The sequence below is a fragment of the Anabrus simplex genome, chromosome 5, assembly GCF_040414725.1.
Source record: "Anabrus simplex isolate iqAnaSimp1 chromosome 5, ASM4041472v1, whole genome shotgun sequence".
NCBI lineage: Eukaryota > Metazoa > Arthropoda > Insecta > Orthoptera > Tettigoniidae > Anabrus > Anabrus simplex.
The window spans coordinates 295,384,520-295,397,841 of NC_090269.1; the positions used below are offsets into that span (position 1 = coordinate 295,384,520).

The 13,322-nt window shown below is 38.8% G+C and overlaps 1 protein-coding gene across 1 annotated transcript in view; it reads right to left on the reverse strand.

Moving 5' to 3' along the window:
* Positions 1-551: 551 nt before the first annotated feature.
* LOC136873999 (phosducin-like protein) overlaps positions 552-13,322 on the reverse strand; it is a 30,839-nt gene continuing 18,068 nt past the window's right edge. Inside the window, exon 2 of the mRNA XM_067147446.2 lies at positions 552-6,095. The gene's annotated coding sequence lies outside the window, so the exon portion shown is untranslated. The remainder of the gene's footprint in view (positions 6,096-13,322) is intronic.

Here is a 13,322-nt window from a genome sequence, read left to right on the forward strand (position 1 = left end):
GTTTTTGTTTGAAATTGGGCTTGGTGGCCTAATTCTGGGAGTTTAGTTTCATTCTGGGTTAATGGTGTATATGAGATGTTGACAACCAATTCACAAAATTTGTGTTCTGGTTATGTCCTCAAAACTACAATTTTGTTGATCCTTTAGTTTACATTCTCAGAGGCTTGCAGACTGAACGCTGAAAGGCATAACAGTCTATAATGATAATGTATGTAGATGTATGTTTAGTTTACATAGTTTATTTTGGATTGTTTTTCTCCAGTCTTCTTCTTATACATGGTTGTTACCAGCCCCATGCGATTTAGTTTTATGCATTCTGCCACTACAATTCTGAAATACATCGGTTACTCTCCCTAAACCAGTGTAATATAACGAAATGTCTATTTACGGGCTAGAAGACAGCAGGAATCATGAGCGCCACTATTAATTCATTATGGATACGTTGAATGAACCTGTAAAACGAGTATGAAGAACACGCAGCTTACAACAGGAAGTGCACACAGACCAGGAGCAGGTATTGTATAGGCTGAAAACTTTGTGTAATTCTTGGAAGAATTTACTCAAATATTAAAATACTTTACAGAATAACATATTACATTTAATTAACCCGTCACTGCATTCAGTCAAGCCCTCTCTTTGGATCTATGATATGAGCCAAGTTTTAGGACAGATCTCGTGGATACCACTGGAATAAGTGACATTCTGTCAAGAAACTAACCATCTGCAGACTTCGAGCTAGAATTTTCTCCAAGCAATTCAGTTTTATTTAAGTATGCTCCTATCACATCATGCAATGCTGACAGAAGCTTCTCTAGCTACAAAACCTTTCTCAGCGACAGTAGGTGGGTATTTTCATTCATCAACATGAAGATGCATATGGTCATTAACCGCAACGATACAGATGACTAGATCAGGTATGAATTTTTTTTTTCGCTCGCTAAAACAATATATAATTTTTAGTGAACAAATATTTTTCTCCCTCTTCCACAGGTTTGTTCTTGTTTTGAAAAATGCAGTACAACCATTGTAAATCCTTAAGAAGTAACTTATTGTATCTCATCTTCTAAAATTATCATGTCAAGTGAGGAGAATTCCATGCATTAAATCACAATTTTAAACCTGTGTGTGGTATTGATGCATAATATGTGACAAATGATATGTCAGTATAGTCTGACAGCTGTACTTTACTTCCTCTTAAAACAATAATAGTTTGTGTTTTATTGGATAATTTTTAGGTCATAGAAATCAGTCCCTTTGCCAACTCTAGGAGGTAAAAGGATATTAAAGACTAGTTTCTGAAACTACAACTTAAGAAAATTATGCCCTAGAAACTAAATATTACTTTCTGCTTAAAAAGTATTAGCATAATGATACATTTCCAAGAGTAAAATAACTTTATATAGGTATTACATACTTCTATCTACTATATTCCAATACCTTAACATGCACTACAACTACATCAGCTATCAATATCTATCAAAAATCAACCATTAATTTCCATCAAAAGATTTATGGTTCAGTAGTTATTTATATTCCCTAGAACTTCACATTTCATGGTTCCTATCCTGTTCATTTTACAATGCACATTTTGCACATTCCTAGCAAATCAGGATATAGCAGCCACAGAGATATTCTATAAATACACCATGTCAAAAATTTAAGATTTTTTCCCAATAACTTTCTAATTAACAAGAATAAATTTTAACCATTCATAACAGTAATGACAAACACAGTAGAGACAATACGCGACACTTCTGGATTTAGCATTGTTAAAATGGGAGACAATTCGCAAGTGGCGTGACCTGGAAATTCACACTAAATTCAAATATCAATGGAAATCTATATACAGAAATGGATAAATAAATTACGACTAGAAAGAAACTATTACTAAAATATTAACTTCAAAGTTGCTAAAGCAATTCTGGATAAATGAATGAAGAATTATTTAACAGGTTATTATTTAAAGACTGAAATTAGATATATAATCAAGATGTGAAATGGACGGCTGTGAAAGGGCTTGATCTTTCATTTATGCATCACTTTTTTAGCTTTAGCATACCTGCCTGAACTTTCACAGCTAGATTTGTCTTTGTTCTCATTTAAAAGCATTGTAGCATCACATTAGGACACTTGTCAATAAAAATATTGGCACATTCCTTACACACGTGATTCAATGAATTTACATTTAAGAGCTGGACAATTTTCCTTTTAACTTGAAGCCTAGTAACAGAAAGAAAATCTATAAATTTAGCTGCAAAAACATTCAAAATTTCCCTGTAAGCAATATTTGCCATTACATTAGGGTAAAGCAAATTTGCATCATCATATTGTTTCAACAAAATATGTACATTTCTTAAATCACCCATATTTTCTTCAGTGCTTGAAAATGAATTACGGCATTCCAAATGCAGTAACTTGGAACACAACCAGCCACACACATATGCATTTTCAACACATCGGCATTGAAGGTTAAATGCTGCACTAATACAATAAAATAAGCTTATTATATTTTAAGCCAGTTAAAATATGGGTCGCGCAGGTCAGAAGTTTAGGAAGTACTATAAAAATTTCTTTGTAACTGGAAGAATATATATGCAAACACAGTATATGTCACGAGGGAAACGGAAGAAAGAACACGAATCCTGCACTTCATAGTTATTGCAGCCAAACGCAGCACATATATTTCCACTCATATTGACAGAAGATATAAAGGAATGACACACGCCACTATTTACTTATGTCAACTTAATGCAAACGCATGAATGATGGCAAAAACTTCACACACAAATACACCTGCTCTTATGACAGAATCAGTAACTCCAGGTCACTCTGCTAGACAGTGCTCTTATCGCTGTCCCTCGATATCTCGCAGAGTGTCGCGTATTGTCTCTACTGTATTTGGTAATAGTGCAGTAAACATTAATATCTATAAATAAAAACATACACATACTTTGATTAACAAATGTGACACATTATTTACAATCTTTCTATACAATTGTTATTTTGATTCTAAGAAGCTTAATGCTTCTTTGTCTCCAGATGATAGTGGGCTGCAGTTTCCTTTGCAAGTTATGCGTAGGAAGAACTATGTGTCAAGATGGGAAGAAGCAAACATCTTCCTGGAATAATAAAGTGAGAGTAGTTTGAGGGCATATCTGAAATGGCTCCAAACAAGGACCGATGCAGACAGGGAATTGTATGTAAGTGAAAGAAACAGAGTGAAACAAGTAATGTTAGATCAAAAATAAATCGTGGGAAGATTTCAGTGAGAAACTGGAAAGGCTTGACCTCAAGTGGCAGAGAGATCTTTCTGGACAGTAACATAGAATCTTAGAAAGGGAGGCAAAAAGGAAATGAACAGTTTTTTCAGCAAATCAGGTGAACTCATAGTAGATCCTATGAAGTCAGTGGACAGGAGGAAGGAATATTTTGAAAACCTTCTCAACATAAAAGAAAATCCTTCTGGTGACTTGCTAACAACCCAGCTCATGGGGAGGAGGACAATGATGTTGGTGAAATTACACTTGAGGAAGTGGAAAGGATGGTAAATAAACTCCACTCTCAAAGCAGTTGGAACAGATGAAATTAGGTAAAATATTGTGGCTTCATAGAGCATGGAATGTTAGTAACGTACCTTTTGATTGTACAAAAGCAGTAATTGCACCTATCTGTAAGTAAGGGAACAGGAAGGATTGCAACAACTATCAAGGTATTTCATTGGGCAGTATATCAGGCAAGGTGTTCACTGTCATTTTTGAAGGGAGTTAGCGATTGGTGGTTAGGAGTAAGCTGGATGAAAACCAGTATGATATCAGGCCTCAGAGGAGCTGTCAGGATCAGATTTTCAGTATGTGTCAGGTAAATGAAAAGTGCTACAGTTATGTTTATATTTCATAGATCTAGAGAAGGCATACGGCAGAGTACCAAGGGAAAAGGTGTTAGCTGGTCTGAATATATTATGTGTATATTATTAAAAGCAATCAAAGGCATTTATATTGACAGTTCGGTTGCAGTGAGAATTGGTGATAAAATTAGTTATTGATTCAGGGTACTTGGGGTTATACAAGGCTGTAATCTTTCATCTTTGTTTTTCATAGTTTACATGGATCATCTCCTGAAAGGTATAAAGTGGCAGGAATGGATTTGGGAAATATAGTAAGTAGTTTGGGCTATGCTGATGACTTGGTCTTAAGGACAGACCATGTTGAAGGCCTGCAGTCTAATATTTTGAAAATAGGTGCAATGAATATAATGTGAAAATTAGCCTTTCTAAGACTAAGGACAATAAAATGTCAGGTTGGGAATACAAAGCTGGAACAGGCAGGTAATTTCATGTATTTAATATGTGTATTGTCCCAGGATGATAGTAGTGTGAGACTGAATCAAGGTGCAGTAAAGCTAATGCAGTGTGTTCACAGTTGCGATCAACAGTATTGTGTAAGGAGGAAGTCAGCTCCTGGACAAAACTATCTTGAAACTGGTCTGTTTTCAGACCAACTTTGCTTTATGGGAGGGAAAGCTTGGTGGACTCAGGATATCTTATTCATAAGTTAAAAGTAACAGACATGAAAACAGTGAGAATAATAGCGGGTTCAAACAGGTGGGAACAATGGTAGAAGGGTACTCAGAATGAAGAGATAAAGGTGATTGATGAAGCTGTATGCATAAACTGGCTTCAGTGGTCAGGTCATGTGAGGTGAATAGGTAACCTAGGAGAATAATGGACTTGGTAATAAAATGAAATGGCGTATGGCTTTTAGTGCCGGGAGTGTCTGAGCACAAGTTCGGCTCACCAGGTGCAGGTCTTTCAATTTGATGCCAGTAGGCGACCTGCGCGTCGTGATGAGGATGAAATGATGATGAAGACTATACATACACCCAGCCCTCGTGCCAGTGAATTAACCAATGATGGTTAAAATTCCTGACCCTGCTGGAAATCGAACCCGGGCCCGTGTGACCAAAGGCCGGCACGCTAACCATTTAGCCATGGAGTTGGACAATCGACTTGGTGATGGAGGGTAAGAGAAGTAGAGGGAGACAAAGACAACGATAGTTAGGTTCAGTTAATGATTTAAACATAAGAGATACAGAACTAAAAGGAGGATCGTGGCAGCATTTAGTAAATTCACAAAGGCTTTCAGACTCAACACTGAAAGGTATGACAGTCTATAATGATTTTTTTTTTTAATAGTATCTGTTTAACGTCACACTAACACATAGGTTTTCGGTGGCACAAGGATGGGAAAGGGCTAGGATTGCGAAAGTAGTGCCATGGCCTTAATTAAAATACAGCCCCAGCATTTGTCTGGTGTGAAAATGGGAAACTATGGAAAACTATCTTCAGGGTTGCTGAAAGTGGGATTTGAACCCACTATTTCCTGAATGCAAGCTCACAGCTGTGCAACCCTATAATGGAGATGTATGTATGTATGCATGTATTAGAGGTCAACTTTTATATTTTTTCATACTTTAAAAAAACTTTTTTCTTAATATTATCTGAAAATGTGTCCACTGTACAATTAAGAAGAGTACACTCATTTCTTATATTTACATGAAAATTCACTGCTTATAAACCATAGTAAGTTTGAAAATTGTAAGATCAATAAGACTTAATTTTACATACACAATATACATTTGTTTAATTTATTTGTATTTCCTATAATGATAGGCTTCCTAAACCTGACAAAAGTACACAAAACAGTAAGTATATTAAAATACTACAAAAAGCAATTCAAGGCTTCATGGAGTTTCTCTGTTTCATAAGGTTTCCCACAATATTTCTGAAGGGTGTACATGTGTTCTCTGATAATTTGTATGGGTTTTTCATTGGCTAAAGTAGCTAGATCTGAATATTTATTCTCGGCTCGTTTCTCTGCGTCATCCTTTCAGGGCTGACTGATCTGGTCAACATCTAACAATGGGATCCAATTAATGTAAGTGGTATCCTTTTCTCGGTTGAGAGTAATTGAAGGGTCAGCGGGAAAAACGCTTTCAGTCCACAACTTACTGTTTTTGAGTTTTTGATGCTGGTACGTAGCTCAGTACCGTCCCTTTGAACCACAAGACTCACCATTAGCAAAAATGCTCTTGGTCCGCTGTAATAGAGGGAGAAAGATATGGCATGAGCGGGAAGAATGGTTTGAGTCACAGTGCAGATGGAAGAACGATCAGGGTCCTAAGAATGTGGTGGGGAGGCGCAGCTTAGCAACAGACAAGCAACAGACATGGACTAAGTTTTTAAAACCTATGTACCACACCAAGTGCCCTCTACCGACAAGGCCAATCAGATGCCTTTATGCAGACATTTCGACACCAAGGTTAGTTCATCGCCATACAAATTCCTCTGGTAGTTACTACAGCCATGAGGTTAGCGTTAAAGAAAACAAGAAAAAAGGGAATAAGGACCATCAGCAGGTGAATGGCTTACCAATCCAAGAATTGAAAGTTTTATACGAGGCTCCAATCCCAATCTCTCGAGTGAAGTACAATGACCTGCAGTAACCAGGTTTCTCATCAGTACTGAAGCCAAGACCTTCTACAACAATTTAATGTGGGATGGACGAGAGAGCAATGAGCAGCATGATGATGTAAATCTGGACTTCATCAACAACCATGATGAGTAAAGGTAAATTTTTCTGCATTACAAACTATGTTACCTGCTTTTACATGATTTACCTGTTTTTACACGATTTCACATTACTATGCACAAATATCAACATTATTTTTATATACCTTACACACTTTATACACTGATACTCACACTAGAACTGGGTTTTGTTTCATAATCCTGCCCCAATGACAAGGGAGTGCAGTTAGAGGTGCAAAGAAACTTTTTTTCCAAAGCCCATTTTAACATTCCTGACACAAATGGTTTGTTTTCAGTTTTATGTAATGTGAGTCATGATATAAAATTAAAATCAAGTTAATAACAAAGTAATGAAACATTATTTTTGAAGACAAACTTTGTTTTTTGTCTCCTGAAAAATTGTGCTGAATGGACTGAAAGCGTTTTTCCCGCCGACCCTTCAATTATGTCTATTCTCTGGTTACTTCCACTGTCAGCAATGTAGGCTACTTCTTCACGTAACTCATAACCTTGCTGGGAGGATGCTACTGCAATTTTATATCTTATTCTGGGGTGTCTGGCATTCCTGTCAAAAAAGGGGGTTTCAGAAAGAATCACCATTTTTTGCGATCAAGTATTAACACTGGCAACAGAGACTGAAGCAAGGTTCCAGAAAAGACTGAAGCCTGCTGACGCTTCTGTTGACCTTACATCAGCCTACGACACGGTCTGGAGAGAGCAAGTGCTGCTCAAGTTTGTTCAGGTGGGAAGCTAGCATGATTACTAAACAACATGTTATCCAAATGCTTTCTTGTTGTATTTCTGAATGGTGAAATGAAAAATGAAATGGCATATGGCTTTTAGTGCCGGAAGTATCCGAGGACATGTTTGGCTTGCCATGTGCAGGTCTTTTTATTTGACGCCCGTAGGTGACCTGCGCGTCGTGATGAGGATGAAATGATGAAGAAGACAGCACCTACACCCAGCCCCCATGCCAGCGAATTTAACCAACGATGGTTAAATTTCCCGACCCTGCCGGGAATCGAACCCGGGACACCTGTGACCAAAGGCCAGCACGCTAACCACTTAGCCATGGAGCCGGACTCTGAAGGGTGAAAGAAGCAGATGGAGATCTCTAAATAATGGTTTATCTCAAGGATCAGTATTAGCTCCCACTCTATTCAACTTGTACATCCATGATCTGCCATGAACTACTTCAAAGAAAAAGAAAATATAGTTTGCAGACGGTCTTGCTTTAATTACTCACAGTACGGATTTTTTTTTTGCTAGGGGCTTTACGTCGCACCGACACAGATAGGTCTTACGGCGACGATGGGAGAGGAAAGGCCTAGGAGTTGGAAGGAAGCGGCCATGGCCTTAATTAAGGTACAGCCCCAGCATTTGCCTGGTGTGAAAATGGGAAACCACGGAAAACCACCTTCAGGGCTGCCGACAGTGGGATTCGAACCCACTATCTCCCGGATGCAAGCTCACAGCCGCGCGCCTCTACGCGCACGGCCAGTACGGATTTGTCACACAGTGCGGATATACTTAGCTACAATGTGTGACAATTTCCACAAATGGACTCCAGCCAAATCCAAGTAAAGCAGAAGTAATTGCCTTCCACCTGCATAATATGGAAGCTAATCATAGCTGCATGGGTTTTTTAATGGAACTGAAGTCTCTCACAACTTCTTCCCCAAATATATGAGAGTCACACTGGACCGCTCCTTGTCGTTCAAAGAAACTTGAGTACAAGTGTAAATCTGATTAATAAAATAGCAGGGAGCAACTGGGGTGCATATGCAAACACTTTTCGCACTGCTTCACTCTTTCTTGCATCCTCAGCTGGTGGGAATTGTGTTCCTATGAGAGTAAACAGTCTGCATTCAACCAGAAATGAAGCCATGAAAGTTGCTATTGTCACAGTGAGGTCCATGTCTATTTAGTGGCTGCATGTTCTAACAGAAAGAAAACCAGTAAAAACACAGCTGCTCAAGATGATCCTAACACACAGAAATCCACTCTTTTACAATGCCTTACAAGATCCACCAGTGATGCGGTTAAAATCTCGCGACCCACTTTGGACTGATCTATTTACACTTGACATATTCAATGCAACAGCAGAATGGAGACAGTAATGGGAACAATGTCCACCCACCAATGTCTTTCTGTTCAAGGACCCATTAGCAGGTTTCCATCTACCTCGACACAAGTGGTGAAAACTCAACCACGTCGAGCCATGGTAGATGAAAATAAATGATGAAAAATTGGGGTTATTGTGAAAGTGCTGCATGGGAGTGTAGTACTGAAGAACAATCATTGCTTCCTATTGTTGAGAACTGTCCACTGTCAGGCTTTAAGGATGGATTACATGTTCTGCATGAAGTGATATCACATGCAGTGGACTGGTTATTGAAGCTGGACATTCCAGTTTAATTATGTTGGTATATAGTTAACCTGTTATATATATTGTATATTATTATGCCTACTATGCCCATAAATGCCATATGATAATGATGATAATAATTATTATAATAACTGAACTCTGATAAAAGGAAGCCAAACAGTAGCAGTTTATGTGAAAGAACTCTAAGTGACAGCACATGAACAATTTCTCAACTTTTGCAGCCTGAATCATTAAAGATATACACAAACTATTCTGCGTAACAATTGCACAGCAAATTATGGTCTATTAAAAAACAAACAACTCTGCAAATAACCTTACTCCTTGTGGGTGGGGTTAACTTCCAATAAGTAACCAGGGGAACCTGACCCCTACAGAGCGCGTCCCCAGGTGGCAGATAGGGGGCCCCTACAGTATGTAGGGCTAGTTGAAATAACCAATACAACCTGTGGACCAACAGGTAGCCCAATTCCTGGGGATTTTAAAATACTGGGACACCCTTTCTCCAGGGGTCATAAATATGGAGGGCCCTTGCCCTGGGTTAAGGGTGAAGACCTCAATGGCATCTACGGCGGAGAAGATGGACTTCGGTACGGTGGAGATGGCGGAAGAGGCAACCCATCCTTCTGGGGTGTACAGATGGAACCTACTGCTTTGTAGGACGAGGAAGGCATCCTCAAAGGCTAAGGGAGTAAACCATGAAAGAAAATCCTCTTATGCGTTAGGCCTAGCAAGTCAGCAGGAGAGTACCGAGTACAGTCGCTTTCAATAAGAAAAAGAGCCTCAGAAAGAATATTATAGACCGGACTGACACGTCCTCTCAGACAATTGTAAAGTATGATGACCGTAAGGCTGATGATATACAATGTTCTGAAACGATATAGATGTTAATTCCCATAGGGAATCTGAAATACTTGTCCTGAATGAGTAAATTTATAATACCAATATAAATGGTCCGTTATTGGACATTATAAAATTTTCCAGCTAACTCATTCTTGGTTGCCAGCGTTTCGCCCTCGTGTGCTAGGGTGGGCTCATCAGTTGGTACCTAGCACACCTACCAATACGCTGGCTAGTGCATACCGTGGAGGTCACTGCGTAGGTAGGTGTGCTAGGTACCAACTGATGAGCCCACCCTAGCACACGAGGGCGAAACGCTGGCAACCAAGAATGAGTTAGCTGGAAAATTTATAATGTCCAATAACGGACCATTTATATTGGTATTATAAATTTACTCATTCAGGACAAGTATTTCAGATTCCCTATGGGAATTAACATCTATATCATCTGATGGCCAAGCAGGCATCAATTTTTGATAATGAGACCAAGTCTCTTAGTGCATTGGCACTGCCGGTGGCTCCAGTTAGCCTACGCAGTGGCCTCCATGGTATGCACTAGCCAGCGTATTGGTAGGTGTGCTAGGTCTTGATTTATGAATTTCAGCCAAAGGGCATGTATATAATAGACAAAGTTTTGTAATTTTAATTTTTAATTTTAACACAACGCTTAGAAATTTGTAAGTTTTTAAGATAAGTTTTCACTGAAAATTATGAAACAATACATCATGAAGGTCTTTCAGAGGTATAAGATAGAAATGCAAATGTGATTCTGATATAGCTGAGGATGACCTATGAAGGGTCGAAACCGGTCCTAGATTGTAATACTTTACAAGAAAATAAATGTATTGATTAGGTGGAATTTTTCTTTCCTTTTATGACGATAGGTGTGCTAGGTACCAACTGATGAGCCCACCCTAGCACACGAGGGCGAAACACTGGCAACCAAGAATGAGTTAGCTGGAAAATTTATAATGTCCAATAACGGACCATTTATATTGGTATTATAAATTTACTCATTCAGGACAAGTATTTCAGATTCCCTATGGGAATTAACATCTATATCATCTGATGGCCAAGCAGGCATCAATTTTTGATAATGAGACCAAGTCTCTTAGTGCATTGGCACTGCCGGTGGCTCTTAGCCTACGCAGTGGCCTCCACGGTATGCAGTAGCCAGCGTATTGGTAGGTGTGCTAGGTACCAACTGATGAGCACACGAGGGCGAAACGCTGGCAACCAAGAATGAGTTAGCTGGAAAATTTATAATGTCCAATAACGGACCATTTATATTGGTATTATAAATTTACTCATTCAGGACAAGTATTTCAGATTCCCTATGGGAATTAACATCTATATAATCTGATGGCCAAGCAGGCATCAACTTTTGATAATGAGACCAAGTCTCTTAGTGCATTAGCACTGCCGGTGGCTCCAGTTAGCCTACGCAGTGGCCTCCACGGTATGCACCAGCCAGCGTATTGGTAGGTGTGCTAGGTACCAACTGATGAGCCCACCCTAGCACACGAGGGCGAAATGCTGGCAACCAAGAATGAGTTAGCTGGAAAATTTATAATGTCCAATAACGGACCATTTATATTGGTATTAATGTTCTGAAAGGAAACCCCAAATAAAAAAGAGACCCAAATACCGAATTGGAACTATGAACATTCTATCATTAACTGGAAAGTTAGAAGAACTCCTAGACATGATGGATAGAAGAAAAATATAAATATTGGGATTAAGTGAGACCAAATGGAAAGGGATTGGAAGTAAGACACGTCATGGAGGTTATAAATTATACTGGAGTGGACAGGAGAAGGTAGCGAAAAATGGTGTTGGATTCTTAATTAACGAAGGGACTGATGCTACAGCTGAAGTTATCTGCAAAAGTGATAGAATCATTAAAATGTTCATGAAACTGGAGAACACTAAGTGCACCATCATACAAGTGTATGCCCCACAGACAGGCTGCAGTGAGGAAGACAAAGAGAAATTTCGGCAAGACCTGGAAGATACAGTTAATGAGGAAAATGTTATTATTATTGGAGATCTAAATGCACAAGTTGGGGTAGACAGACTTGGGTTCCGAGAACATCATTGGTCCACATGGATTTGGACAAAGGAACCCAGAAGGAGAACAACTATTAGATCTGTGCAGAAGAAATGATCTTATAATCAAAAATACATTCATCAAAAAAAGAGACAGTCACAGAATAACAAGGTACAGTTGGGATGGCCAGTATAGAACACTGATTGACTATGTAATCACAAATAAAGATGGTGGCAGGTACATCACAGATGTAAAGGTCATCCCTAATGAAAGCATGGACAGTGACCACAGATTGTTGGTAGTAGACTTCAAACATAAGACAAATGAAACGCAGAAACTTATTACGAAAAAACCAAGGGTTAAAACTTGGAAGTGGCAAGAAGTCCAAATAAAGGAAGAATACAAACTAAGGATTCAACAGAGTTTGCCGAAATGTGAAGTAACCAGCGTTAATGAAGAATGGAAGGCCTTCAAAAACACCTTTGTGGGAGAAGCCAAAAACCTATGTGGAGTTACAAGTTCTAGACACCATGGTGGAATGATAGAGTGAAAACAGCGGTGAAAGAAAGAAACCAAATAAAAAAGGCACTGGACAAGGAAAAACAAAAACAGGGAAAAGAACAAAATGAACAAGAAATACAAAGACTTCAAGGAGTATACAGGAACAAGAAACTTGCTGTAAAGAACATTGTAAGGGAAGAAAAAGAGAAGAAATGGAAGAGTTTGCAGACAAACTGGAAGAGGACAGAGGAAATATGAAATTGCTATTTAGAGTAGTGAAAAACAAGCGAAGGGATCAAGAGACCATAAAAGCAATAGAATGTGATGATGGAACTCTGGCAGAAGAAGAGGGAGAAATTAAACAAGAACTCAAGATCTATTTTGAAAAGCTGCTGAATGGAGATACAGAAAACATAACAATGGATAGAGGAGAGCCAAGTCGAGGAACCACAACTGAACCACCAATTACATGGCTTGAGGTTGAAAATGCCCTCAAGAGCATGAAGAAAGGAAAGGCAGTGGGCATAGATGAACTAAGTGCAGATACGCTGAAAGCAGCAGGAATTCCAGGAATCCAATGGCTCTACAGACTGCTCAACAAGATATGGGAGGAAAATATTATTCCTGAGGACTGGAAGATGGGCATCATTGTACCTCTGTTCAAGAAAGGAAGTCGACAAAAATGTATTAATTACCGTGGTATCACACTACTGTCTCATGTCCTGAAAATATTGGAAAAAATAATAGAGACCAGAATCAGAGATATTGTTGAACCAATTTTGGAAGAAGAACAGTGTGGTTTCAGGCCAGGAAGGTCAACTACAGACCTTATATTTGAAATTAGGATGCTAATGGAAAAATACTGGGAGAAGAACAAGCCTTTATTTCTAATATTTTTGGACACTGAGAAAGCATACGATAGTGTACCAAGGGAAAGAATTTGGCAATGCATGAAAGAAC